This window comes from Sylvia atricapilla, chromosome 21, assembly GCF_009819655.1.
Source record: "Sylvia atricapilla isolate bSylAtr1 chromosome 21, bSylAtr1.pri, whole genome shotgun sequence".
Taxonomy (NCBI): Eukaryota; Metazoa; Chordata; class Aves; order Passeriformes; family Sylviidae; genus Sylvia; species Sylvia atricapilla.
This window is the reverse complement of record NC_089160.1, coordinates 5,671,662-5,685,329: the sequence shown is the minus strand read 5'-3', so window position 1 is coordinate 5,685,329 and position 13,668 is coordinate 5,671,662. Positions and strand designations below refer to the sequence as shown.

General features: G+C 43.6%; 1 protein-coding gene across 4 annotated transcripts in view; it reads left to right on the top strand.

Annotated features, from left to right (window-relative positions):
- Window positions 1–13,668, top strand: part of AFF2 (ALF transcription elongation factor 2) — a 391,718-nt gene that overhangs the window by 155,265 nt on the left and 222,785 nt on the right. The window lies entirely within an intron of this gene.

Below are 13,668 nucleotides of genomic sequence, written 5' to 3'. Positions count from 1 at the left end.
GTCACAGACAACGAAAGCTGCATGCTAATTTTCTTTTTAATAACTTCAAGCTAATGTTGGAAAAATTCACAAAAAAAGAGTTTCAGAACATTTACAAGATTTGTATTTGTCTTTATATAGGCAGATGGGTCAGATCTTGACCATCCAGTGCAGATTTACTAAGGAGCAGGTACTTTGTGTGAGATGACAGATGAAATAGCATTATGAAACGACCAGTAAAACTGCAGGGTATTGCTGTTCTTTTTGGGTTTTCTGTCTGATTTTGTGTCATACTTGCTATTTAACTGCTCATATATGGTATGCTCTTCTCTATAATTCTGAGGGGACATTTGTGTGTGCCCTTTGCATTTGTGGGTCGAGTAAAGTGTGTGTGGGAGGTAAGAAGACAGTAACATGGCGGGAATGAAAAGGAGAGATTTCATGTTTATTTGAAAAGGACACCTGCAGAATTCATGCTAGATTGGCCATTGCCATGAGCCTGTTGGCCCTACAAATGTGTTTTTTGACCCATAATAGGTTACAGCTTGATTTAATAGGTCACATTTCACTGCCTTTATGGACACCTTTACATCTTCTTTTCAGGGTAATTATCTTTACACACATCTGATGTGGCAACGTAATTGACTCCTGCTTTTGTACGGCTATAGGTTAATGAACCAAACTGATAATTTCTTTAAAGAGAATAAATCACTTGTGTATTGTTTTCCAAGGGATGGCAAAGCTGCATGTTTAGAGGGCTGCTTTTGATTTAGCAAGAGCACTTTTGCAGAGAGGCAGCCACCATCTGGGACTCTCTCTGCTGCACAGAAGTGTCCTGCAGTGGTATTCCTGTCTCCAGTGGGCCAGATCCTGCAGGGCGCATACCCTTAGAACTGATCTGAAGTAAAGAAAATTATGGCAGGTCACATCCATGCAGCTGCTGATCTGAAGACTGGCTGGGACAAAAAAAACCAACCAAACCAAACCTCTAAAAACCAGGAATTCATTTTTAACAAAATAATTCATTTAAAACAAAATCACAGCACTGTTTAAAAAGCCCCAAATACATGCCTTTTATTCCAATGCCACCATTTTTCCTCGCATTGTGCACCAATGTGAGTTCATTCATTTTTTAGTTCCTCATGTAGTAAAGTGTGCAGTTTACGGTCTCAACTCTGGTTTGTTTTCATACAATTTAAAAGGAGTCTCTGATTAACAACCATCATTTGGCATAGTTTCTTAGCAGTTTTAAAAACCTGCTTGAAAAGTGGAAGAACTTGAGCAGGAAATGCCAAGTTTGCAGGTGCCTTTAGCACTTCTTGGGATTTTAATGGACTCTGCACAATGTCATTACACCTCTTTGCCTTTTTTTTTTTTTTTTTTTTTTTTCTTGCTATGGCCTGAACAGAATCCAGAAAATCCTATTTGTTTTCTTATGAGAGAGGAAGGATGTATTTATGGAGGGAGGGAAGCATACTCTGATGTGAAAAATTCCTTTTTTCTGACAACAGGCTGCAGCCCCAGAAAGTGGGCAGTGTCCATGTATGTTAATTTTTTGACTTGCAAAACTTCCATATATGGTTTTTACTTGTACATTACTGCTTTTCCCCTTTGGCTTAAGGCTCAGTTTGCTGTCGAGCATTGGTTATAACCGATGTGTCCAGAAGCTGATTAAAATCTGCATTCAAGTCCAGATGAATTTGAATGCAGATTTTTCTTGCATGTTTCTTTGTGTTTACTGAAACAGCACCTCCATTTCCATAAAAAGTATTTTGGGTTTTTGAGGAGCTGAAGACAAGAAGTCTAGAACTTGCTTTTACAGATGTTAATCACATGGATGAGCCTATTAACTTTAGACTAGCAGTCTGAGCAAAGACAACTTGTAAGCAAGGTCCATGCTGAGGGCCCTAATTAGCGAATGTGTGAATGCAGAGCATGTGTTCCAGAAGCTCATTCTCGTTACTATTCAGGACATGTTGGTCTGTCTTAATAAAGATGTCACTTCCACTTTACTATCCCTAATTTACTTTATTACTGATTAAGAAATAGCTGACAGATTAATGGTACATAGAGTGCCAGAGCTTGTCTGGCCTTTTGATCAGAAAGGAGATGCAAAAGGGTCATAAACCTCTGGGTCTACCCAGCAGAGAACAGGTGCATTAAGTGGGGATGCAGCCAGGTTGTCTGGCTTTATTTGGTGCCTTAGTAATCCTTGGAAGTGAGGGGCATCCAAAATTTTGGGGATGGAAGTGAATGGAGTCACCAATGATTTATTTACACCTCTCCCAGCTGCTCACTGGGGCATAGCTGAAAATGTGGACACTGGTGTGTTTGGTCTGCTGAAGATGCACTTCTCAAACCCTGCTTATGGCTGAGTCACCAAATTCCACCCCTGGCTGGTAGGAATGGGGATTATGCATTTGAGGGGGATGGTGTTTTTGTGGTTTTGCCACTCAGCACCTCTTGACCAGTTGACCCCAAAATTAGAATAGACGGCAGCGCTCCCTGAGGGGAAAGTTTTGTGAGGAGCAGCTGGGAGAGAGAGAGCCCAGGCAGGCTGTGGTGGGGAAATGGGACAGGGCATGAGCCCAGCTCTCATAATTTGTTAGAGAACCCAGTCACAGAGGAGGGGACAGACACTCAGACCTGTGGGAAATCTACCTTCCTCTCCCTGATCAAAGAACTGGTTGCTGCAAGCTTTCAATAACCTCCTTCATCTTAGATTTTGTGCTGTGGGACACATACAGGACTTAGGAAGGGTGTGCTGTAAAACCTTGGTACCTGTTATTTTGGAAAGTCGAACTTGGAAAAATACCTCCCATCAAAAGCATCCCGGTGGGAATCCAGGCACTTTCTGCAGCCCTCCCATCACACCCTGCCCCTTGCTGCAGTTCATCTCTGAGCAGGCACAGCAGCAAACCAGCAACTTCATGTACAGGAGCAAACCTGCTGAGTTCAAAGGAGCTGGGCATATATATGTAAATGTTTGCAGGATCAGGATCCCATGTACTGCATGGAATTTGGCCTGGCTTTCTGCTTCCCTCTAGGATTTGACCTATTGTTTTTAAACACCGCTGTAATTGATGCATTTTAATATTGCTGTGATGTTATCCTGAAAGGCAACTGGGAATTAGCATACTGTATTTCATTATTTCATGACTTTTTATATATTCATATTTAGACTGAGCAGTGTTAAAAAGAATGTTTTATTTCATTATGCAATTTTTAGTGAGCTTATTATCAGTAATATGTTTAGCATAAAATTTATTAGTGACATGCCCTTTAATTTAGCCTGTCTAATTGGTGCTAATTTAGTTAGATTGCATTAAATTACACCCTTTAATGTAGCTATGTGTGGGTCAAGAAATCCATTCCAACAGGTTAGGTAATTTTTCATGCAGCTGAACAGTAAAAATGGTATTAAGGTAGCTGAAAAATGCAATCATGTTCCAAAATAATAGTTTTCCTGGATATTATTATCAGGGAAACAGGGTTTCTGTTATAAGTGTTCTTTGTTTGAAGACTTACAGGGTTCATCTTCCATCTAAACTCATGTCCCCAATCTCCACAACAAAGACAAAGGGTGGGGATTAAGATCATTACTCTTACGTGAGGGGGAATTATTAAGAATGATCTTTATTTCAGCCTTCATTCCTTCTTTATCATGCTCAGCACAAAGATAACAGTGAAAAATATGTTGTCCCTTCTTTTATCTGAGTTTCTGCTTTCTGCTCCATTAGAATTACTTTGGTCAGATGGTTGGAGTGGAAAGTAATTGATTTGATCTCAGCAGTGTACAAAGAAGCAATCTAAGCCTGACAAAACAAAACAAAAAATCTGACCTGTAAGAGTCATCAATCTCTAGCAGCGAGAGCAAGGGGCACGGGCAGGGCTCCTGGGGGCAGGTCCTCAGCTCCTGTAAATTGTCGCAGCTGTTACGAGTCAATGGTGTTTGAAGTCACTGACAATTTTGCCAGTGGAGGTCTCAGACCCTGGATTCAGTTCCCAGTTCCCTGCTCAACCTCCAGAAACCTCTGGCTGCTCTCTGGTCCCTGGATATGTTGCTGTCTCTGCTCTGTGGAGCAGTGACTGTTGCATTCCTGCGCCTGCATCCTCTCCCTCCATCCCAACTCTTCTGCTAAAAATTAATTCCAAGCCCAGGCCAAACTCCTACAGTCCTTGGAGGTGTTTTACTTCCCCTTCACATCTTGGTGCTGTTGGTAGCAATGGTTCCAAGAAAAGGTGGGTCAGAAGAGAAAGACATTAAGGCTTTCTCTGAATCAATGTGTGTCACTCCAGCATATAGAGTGTGCTCTCAAAGCCATGGAGATCAATAAATTACCTCCTCCCAACTCCTTTTTCTCATCCAGTGACCTCAAGTCTTGCATAACCATGTTCTGAGCCCGTGGATGGCCCATGGAGCACAGTGGTTCCCTGATCTGGCTCTGCAGTTGTCTGCTGAGGTTGGGCTGTGGTGTTGTCATCATTGCTGAAGGAGTTCTGCTGTTAAACTGCACTTCCCAGTTTTATTGTCATCATCCTGTTCTCATTGAGCTTGCTTTTACGACAGACTGCCTGAATAAGTAGAAACACTTGCTCTGTTTTCCTGTATAACTCACTCCTGACAGAGCCTTTGCGTTTATAAACCTACATTTGTAAAGGTTATAATCTCGGGTGCCCCACATCCTTGGAGAGCATCCAGACCACCAAACACATGGTGTGAGATGGAGCAGTCAGCAGGATTAACTCAGATGCAGAGAGCACCACTAGGAAGGAGCAACAGGGAAATCAGCTGGTTTTTACCCCTACCAGCATAAATGATATTATTGCAGCTGAGTCACACATTACTGGGATTTTGCAGGTAAGCCACAGTCTGCACTCAGAAGTAAAGCTGTGGCTCACTCACCTCCTTGCCTGTTCCATATTTAGGTGGTTGCAGTTTTCCCCTGCAGCACCAATGAGAAAAATATCTTGAAGGAGCAATATTCATAGCAATTTTCGCTTCCTGCTAAGTGCTAATCCATAGGGTATCTTCTTGGGGAAAAAAAAAAAAAATCTAGTTATGCCAAAATATCAACCTTAGTTTCCTAACACAGCCAACTGAGCACTAAGAACAAAGTGAAATAAATGCCTGCTAGGCCTGATCCAGAAGGCTTTTTAATTCCTTGGAAAAGACTTCCATTCAGATGTTAGAGCAGTTGTAGGGGATTTAACTCCCAGAAGGCATAGGAAAAGCCCTTTTTGAGACTGTTGCCTGGGCTAAGCTTTTACCTGTTTGATTTTGGGTAGGATGTGAGATCAACTTTGCCTAACAACCAGCTGTGAAACTGGCAGAAAAAAAAGAGCAGCAGCAGCCCAATTGCAAACATCATACTGAGTATTATGTTTTGGGTAAATAAATATAGAAAAGAATAAGTGGAAATCTCCCTCTAATAGGAAAATACATCAATGATACTGTAATTAGAACCAACATTATTCAACTGCAAGAAAGTATTTATTTTACTGTGATTACAACAGTTGTTTATTCTAGGGAGCTGTATCCAGAAGCAGAATATCCAAACTGGATATCTAGCAGCTGTCTAAAACAAGTTCCTTACAATTCTGCTCAGTGGCTCAGTATATACTTGTGAGGAGAGCCTCAGGACAGTGACTGGGCAAATCCAGCAGTGCAGCTGAGTTAGAGCCCTGTGCCTCTGGGTGGGGAGCAGCGAGGTGCAGCTCAGGCAGGGCAGAGAGCAGGCACAAGGCTGCTGCAGCTGCACACAAAATTAGGCTTTTCCAGCTTTGCCATGATCATGCATGCAGCCATGACAGAGAGGTTTTTATCCCAGAGATGAGATTTAATAGCCTGGGTGTGTTTTCAGAGCTTTAATAAGAAGAGTGGATTGTTTAAATGATGTGTGTTTATGTGTTGGCTTTCAATCTAGAACAATAAATGCTCTACACGCACTGGGGCGGAGCATCCTCCTTCCAGCTCTTTAAATATCTCCACACTAAACACACGGTTCAGTCCCATTCCTGTGCTCTGTCAGGAGGAGAAAATGATCAGCTCCAGCCAGTTTACAGCCAGACTCATGAGCCTGATCCCAGCAGACCAGAAGGCTGGTCCTAGAAGGCAGCAGCTGAGGAGAGCACAGCATCTGGACAGACTGGCTGAGGACCTCTGCAAGCAAGGGAGAGACCAGGTCTCTCTGCTTCATATGCTCCTGCCTTGAAATCTGGAGGTCCTGGTAACCCCCAGTCATTCAGAATACTCAGAAACATTATCAGGATGTTGGATCTAAATAAACAGTTTAATAAAACGTTGTGGGTTAGTTCTGAGGCTTCAGGTCAATGTGAGGGAAATCAGTCTCTGTGTGTCCTCCCCCTCTGCCCTGCTGGGAGTTTGGTGACTGGGCTGGTCACTCTGGGCCTTGTCCTTTGTGTCCAAAGGCAGCAGAGAGGCAATGCCAGCCCTGCCCATTGCTCTGGCAAGAGCCAACCCTGCTGGAGCTGGTGCCAGGGCTGTGCTTGCCAGCACTTAACTGCATAAACAGAGACACTGGGAGGTGATGCAGTGCTGGGACACTTCTGCCACAGCCATCTAGGCCACCAAGAGTGTCCTCAATCTCATATTAGACTTAGAGCTTTGGGATTCTTGCTGTAAAGCCAGAGCTCTGTGGCAGGCTGTGTGCCAGCAGCCAAGGGCCTGGTGTAGGGGATGCTGAACTGTGTTCCCCGTGTCAGAGGTGATGTGGTGTTCCCAGAGGCCCTGTGCCATTGTCCTGTCCTTTGGGGAGGGCTGAGGCTCAGACAGGGAGTGTTTTTGGCAGAGCAGCAGGCTGGGTGTCCTGAGGAGCCCATGGCATGGCCCCTCTGGCCCTGGGCAGTGCCTGGGGAAGGCTGCACACTGCCCAGGGCTGGTTCCTCTTTCCTGCAGCAGCAGGCACCAGCTTCTGCCACTTGCCCATTGTTTTGAGTGCTGTTAGGTGGGACACTGCGGGGGGGATGCAAGCCAATACTTTGTATGAAATATTTAGAAAGAGATAAGAGGAACCTGCTTTTCATCTGCTCTCGTTCCTCCCCGCCAGCCTGTGCTTTCTTTCAGCTCAGGAGACTGAAATCTTCTGTTCTCTCGTAAAAAGAAGTCACTCTGTGAGCAGAGGAGCTAATGAAGCCTGGCTTGTAATGTCTCTCTCTCATGTGGATCCTCTGATATCTTACAAAGGGGGAGCTTTATTAGCTTTTCCTGAAATGGGACAGCAGTGGGGTCCTTCTCCTCTCCCCCACTGCCTTCTTTTCAAACTCCGAAGAGTTTCCGTGTCTTTTGACCTTGATGCTGGACAGCAGGGGTGAGCTGAACACCCTTTTTGTGTGAGAGCACAAACACATGCATTATTTCAGACTCCCATGACTACAATCAGTGGGTGTCTCTTCTGTCAGGAATCAGGCTAAAAATAAAACAAACAAATCCCCTGAAATTATAAAGAAGCATCAGTGTTCAGATGACTTCATGGCATAAACTGAGAAATTGTCTAAAAAGGTGCAAAATAAGGCCTGCACACAGCCAAGCTGAAGTCTGCTCACTCATTGCAAAGGGAGTCGATACTTTATTAGAAGAGTGGGATGTTGCTCCTGAAACTTATTTATCTGTTAACACACACAAGACAACCTTCTCTGTTTAGTCCACATGTCAGCTTTCCCTTTTTTTAGGGTTGGAATTACTGAGGCAGGAAAAGAAGGATTTATCCCTGCCACTGACAGGTGGAGGGAGTGAAGGGAGGCTGAATGGGTTAAAATCAGTGCTGGCTTCAAGCATCAGATTTTCCTTGTCAGTTTGTCACAAACACAACCATATTTAAATTCAGCTGCTTGGGCAACACCCAAAAGCTATCACTGCACTAATGCAATTATGATAGTGCATCAATTGCTGTAAATCACGGAGCTATAGATAGGGTGTAGTTGTCATGTTCTTTGTGATTAAAGATGTAGAATCTCTAATCACTGCAACAAGAGAGTCTGTCATCGATAAAGGGAATCTGGAGCTGGAGAGCAGTGTATTGATTGTGCCAAGGAATTTGCAAACTGTTTCTCAGCTTTTGCACACTTTGAGCAGCCTTTCAGGATGCACCATCAGCTTGTACACATGCCCCCACACCCTGTGGGCTGAGGTACTCAATGAGCAGGTCAACATCTGCCTTGCTCTGGCTCTCTGGCAAAAGGACATTCACGAGATAACCAGTTTTTTAGCAATTTCCTGTCCACTCAGAACTGGTGCCCTGTATTTGCACTCAGAGGGAGCGTTCCCCAGCACATCCTCACATTGTGCTGGTGCTGGGGGTCTCAGTCTGCCCAGCTGTGCTGGTGCCAAACCCGTGTGAGCCCTGTGTGCCTGGCAGAGGTGACTGCAGAGCCCACAGCGTGGCCCCTGTGCTGGCTCCAGCTGCAGCACCAGCCAGCCTTTTCTCTCTTGTGGCTCTAAATACCTCCCTGAACTCTTGTGCAAATGACACCACTCCTCTACCTGTAACTGAGAATCAAGGCTCTACCTTGTGCCAACGTGTCAGTTCTTATCTTCCACGTTCCTCTTCTTTTAGAAAACAAAACCAAAACCACATACACAATAACCACCCAAAATAATTTATGGCCAAGAGTCATAAATTATTTACGTTCACACTGTAGAATTGTAGGGAAAAAATGAATATTAAATGATCAAGTATGATGAAAATGGAAGGATAGTGCTGGATTGTCAGGCTGCTTGGTTGTTTTTCATGTATTTGGCTGTTTGTTTGCTTTTCTGTCAAGAATCTCCATGGATCAACATAGGAAGAATTTATGTGATTTTTTGATTAATATGTAGCATGTAGTTAGAAAGCTTTTCTATACATATAGCTTTCATCCACAATTACACAGTTCCTTGTACTGGTCTGGGTGTGTATGGCTGTGTGTATATGCACAATATCTGTATGTAAATGTTTTTAAACTAATATTCTTTGTATAGAAATACCATACCCTCATGTTGCAATTTTTTCTGGTTTTCACCACTCTCTTCTTTATGCTTGGGTGGTCATATTTTGAAATTTCCCCAGGACCAGTTTTTCATGCAGTCACGTTTCTCATCACATCTGAAGGATGTTGTGCTTCGCATGGTAATTAGGTCCTCTTTGTTTCATCTGCTGAACCACTCTCTGTTACTTCCTGCAGCACGCTCACGACTGGAGGCTATTGCTGAAATGTTAGAGCAGTGGAGATTCTCTAGGAGTAAACAGCTTCATGTTAACTTGGGGTTTTTTGATTTTTTTTTTTGATTGTTTGTTTTGGTTTTTTTTTTAACGCTGATTTACGTCCCGTTTAAAGCTTGTGCAATTATATTTATGCTTCTTGCTTTCTTAGAGTAATGCCATTTATTGAAATAATCTATTACTGCATTGTGCGGCTGGTGGGCGTGTGTGGAAATCATCTGAGTATTTACACAAACGTACTACTTTATCTATAAAATCCCACAAGTATCTCTGTCCCTCCCTAAGGCTCGGAAAGGCTGGTGGCTGAGCCGGGAGCACAAGCTGCTGTCAGGCACTGCAGAGTTTCTGCTTTCATGGCTGAAAAGAAAGCTCTGATTGTTCATTTTTCTGACCAGGCTGAGGGTGGCTTTGGGCTGTGTTTGGGGGGACTGAGCAGGCTCTGGGCAGGGCTGGGAATTTGCAGGGGATGCTCTTTGCTGTTTGGGGATGCTGGGGACAAGGGGCATGGCTCAGCAGGGACCAGCACTGGTGTGAGCTCAGCCAGGCCACCTCTGAGAAGGGAGCTCCTGCCAGCACAGTTTTATTACCGCCCTTCTGGCTGTCAAGTCACAACAGAGAATCAACTCCAAACTTTTTCTCTTTTGTTATTTAAAAGAAAACTCTCCAAACCTGCATGACCCCTTTTGCTGCTGCGGCCAGCCTCCTGCATTTTTAGGGCAGGCAGGTTGCTCCAGTGGGAGCCAAAGGGCAACTCGTGTGAGGCAGCTCAGGTTGTGCTCAGTGGTGTTCACTGCACCAGTGAACGCTGATGGAGCTGGGGAAGGCAGCAGAAAGCAGGTCAGGTTTGCCCAGAGGCTGCTGGGGAACCCCTGCCTGGGGTCCCTGCAGAGAGACATTCAGGGCAGGAGCACTGGGAATGCCTTCGGTGGCTCGGGAAATGTGATCTGGTGACTGACCCTGAATTCCCTTTGAGTCGGTACAGAAGAGCTCTGGAATGCCTTTTTTTGCTAAACCAGTGTTAGACCAGGAGCCATGCCTCTGCCTGAGCTGCCTGGCTGGGTGGATGGGCAGGAGCCCTCCAAGCAGCTCCTGGTGGTAGCAGGATGTATAAATAAATACCTATGTTTTTTATGTGTCTGTATGAATATGGGGTGCAGATAGGCTTGGGAGAGATGTGAACATCAGTGATAGACAGAGTGCTTCTGCCAACATGTGGAATTCCTACTGCTTGATTGTCCTTTCCTTGGTTTTCCCCTCGTTATTAATAATGCTGCAGTTTCTCTGGTTATAATGATTACATATCCCTTTAAGTGGTGTCTAGATTGAGGTTTACATGGCATTTTTTTCCTTGTTTGTGTGTTCTTGCAAGCATATTAAGGAAGTCTCTAAAATAATATTACCAAACATCAAGTAAAATCCTCTCTCCTGAAGGGCTGATGAGATCATGTGCATATGACTGTGTGTTATCTTGAGCTGACACATGGAATTAAGTCTTGGACTATCCTCACCTAGGAAGGCATCATTCTGCCAGCTTTTTCTCTCTTCTGGCCATTTCATCTTTTTCTCTTCAGCCAGTTAAAGCAGGGCTGTTCTCTGGAAAAGCCAATGAGAAAAAAATTGGCAATTTGATAACATCTGAGAGTTTCTTCCATTTCGTTTTTGTTGGCTTACTGGTTGCCCACAAACAGAAGCATTTGTGACAAAACACCACCCACACACTTAGTCCTGCAACAATGCTGTGATTTTAATAAACTGAGTTGTATGTGGAAGGGAAACTGGATTTTCTGTTCTCCCACTGGCAATATTGTTGGTGAGGAAAGCCTGAAATTGAGCCTTGCAGCTCTGCAACTTGTGGGGCACAGTTTCTACATCGAAAGATCAAATTTAGCAGTGCTGCCACTTCTTTTAATATTGCTTTATTTTATTGGGCTTTAAAATTCTAGGAAATTGTGACAATCAGAAGCAGACATTTAAACATTTTCCTAATTAGCATTTTTATTTACTAAAACAAATTCTGCATTGTTTCTTTACAGAGCTCCTACCATTATTTTGCTTTGTTTCCTTCATGAAAGTGGTTTAACAGGTTGAAATCAGTAGGAAACCCCCTACATTTTTTTTTTTTAATTACCAAATAATTTCAAAATTTCATCTTTCTGTAAGGTTTTTAAAATACTGTTTTAAGTCCAAATCAAAGCAATTCCCCTTCCTCCCTCCAATTCAAAATTATCATTAGGCAACAAATTGCTCATTGTCTGACTTAACATGAGGTGTTGGCTCTCAATCTTGCATTCAGATCTCCAAGTCACTGTCTGATGGGGAATTTATTCCCCATCTGTTTCCATTTCTACACTGTGAGTTCAGCTTGGCACACGAGCCTGCTGCACAGTTGTGGGGTTTGTGATCCATATTTAATTCACCTCACTTTCAGTCCTTAGCTGAGACTCCCCAGTGAAGCAGAGTGGTGACCCTGGCCTCTCTGTGTAGTCAGTGCACAAGTGGGTTCACCCAGAAGGTGACTCTGCCCGTGGAATATCTCAATTAAATGCCTAAAGAATAACTTCTCTAAGATCAAGCTGCTGTGTGCTTTAAGCAGTTCCACTAAAAGAAACCTCGTTGGTTTACAGGGACAGGCTGATAATGGGCTCATTGGCTTGGTAGGTCAGCAGCAAAAGGATGCTGGAGGTCCTTGGGGCTTAAGTTTCAAGACAGGATTGTACTGCTGGGGAGATCGTGCATTTCAAGGGTGTGATGTGAGACACGAGACTGCAAAGTCATCCCCAAGTTGTATTTATTCCCCTGAAATGCTCAGTGTGTCAGGCCTGATTTCAGTTCTAAAATGGAAATAATAGATAAAAAAAGGTCAGACCATTTATTGAGGATTGACATTTACAGCAGGCAGGAATCTCCAGTTGTATACAGCTTTGTGTATATATGTCACTCCTATATGACACCACCCTGCTGAGGAGCTCCAAGCCACTGTTTCCTGCTGTACCCAGGTGGTGGCAAGTTATCTCTTGCTTCTTGTGTTTCTGCAGATGTCCAAAGACAGAAATGCAGAGTTAATTAACTTGCCCACATGTAGCAAAACGAAAATTCCCAAATTCTCTCCGTGGGTTCAGAATTCTTTTGTCTATTACAGTACTAAATTCTGCCAGAATATTTTTTTTTCTGAAGTAAAGCTGTTTGAAATTAACTGTTTTCTTTGAAAGTTCAGTGTTAAAGCACCTGTGTCCTGATCCTGTTGCAGGCACTGTGTCATTGACAGTCTGTGGGTTGAGTGCAGTGCGGGATATGAACCTGGGTAAGAGCCCAGACAGGGATCCAAAGAGCAATTTCACCTTGTGTTGCATTCAGGACCTGGAAACAAAGTGCTGCAGGAGCATCACACTGGGTGTGTGAAATAACCCCAGCAGCAGTGCAGAGATCTGTGGGTCATCTCTGAGATCTGAGGAGGAGGAATGGGATGAAGAAATACACACTGTCACAAATACCCATGTGCAGAGTAGGAGAAACCTCAGGCTGGCCACAGCAAAGTAATTAAAGGTGCTGAAGCAGGGAAGTGCCAAGTCACCCCTTACAAGGGTACAGAAGGTTTGCTAATGTCACTGCTAATGTCCCAAAGGTGTCTTGCAATTCTGGTGTTTGTCTCCAATGCCCTCTGCGGGATCTGCATGGCCCTGGTCTGTTTTCTCATTGCCTTAATGGTGTGACTTTGGGAGCTGAGCCTTGGGATGGCTGTGCCTCAAGGAGACCCAGCACATCCCCAGGAAATGTGGTTTACATTTGCAGGGCTGCCTCCTTCCCACTGCTGCAGCATTATTTCTCAGTGCTGTGAATTAACGGGTTCATATCCTGGCACTAAGGATTTAAGGGACCTTGTGCAGATAAAGACAGTAGAATTTATAGAGCAAATATGACAGAAGTCTAGGAAGCATTGATAAAATGAGCTATCATTGTATAACAGGTATTAGAACTCATGTTCCCTTTTCCCCATTCCTCCTCTCAAATAGGAAGCTTTTTAGCCTCTGGGTAAGATGCCGGAATTAGAATAAAGAATTGCTAGTCAATTCCAACTTCAAAAATTAACAAAAAAAAATGCTTAGAGTTAATGAAACATGTCTTCTAAGTTAACTTAAATACTTGTTTAGATAGCTTTTGAGATTAGTCTAACAAACTGCTTTTTATATGGAACTTCCTGGTCAAAGACTTCTGGGCAGCTCCAGAATACCGGAACAAAGGACTTACTGCCCACTGACTACTTAAAATGGTGATGTTATTTTCAGACCTAAAATTTCAGATTCCTCTTGCCTTTATGACAACTTTTGGTGAAGAGAAAAAGGTTCAGGTTCTGGAGTTACTCTTGATTGTGTGGTGCACAAAGGTCAGGTTATTTGGCTTGAATTTGGACCTCTTACATATCTGTGTCGTGTCTTTCGTGCAGATTTGTTTTTCTGCTTATAAATAAATG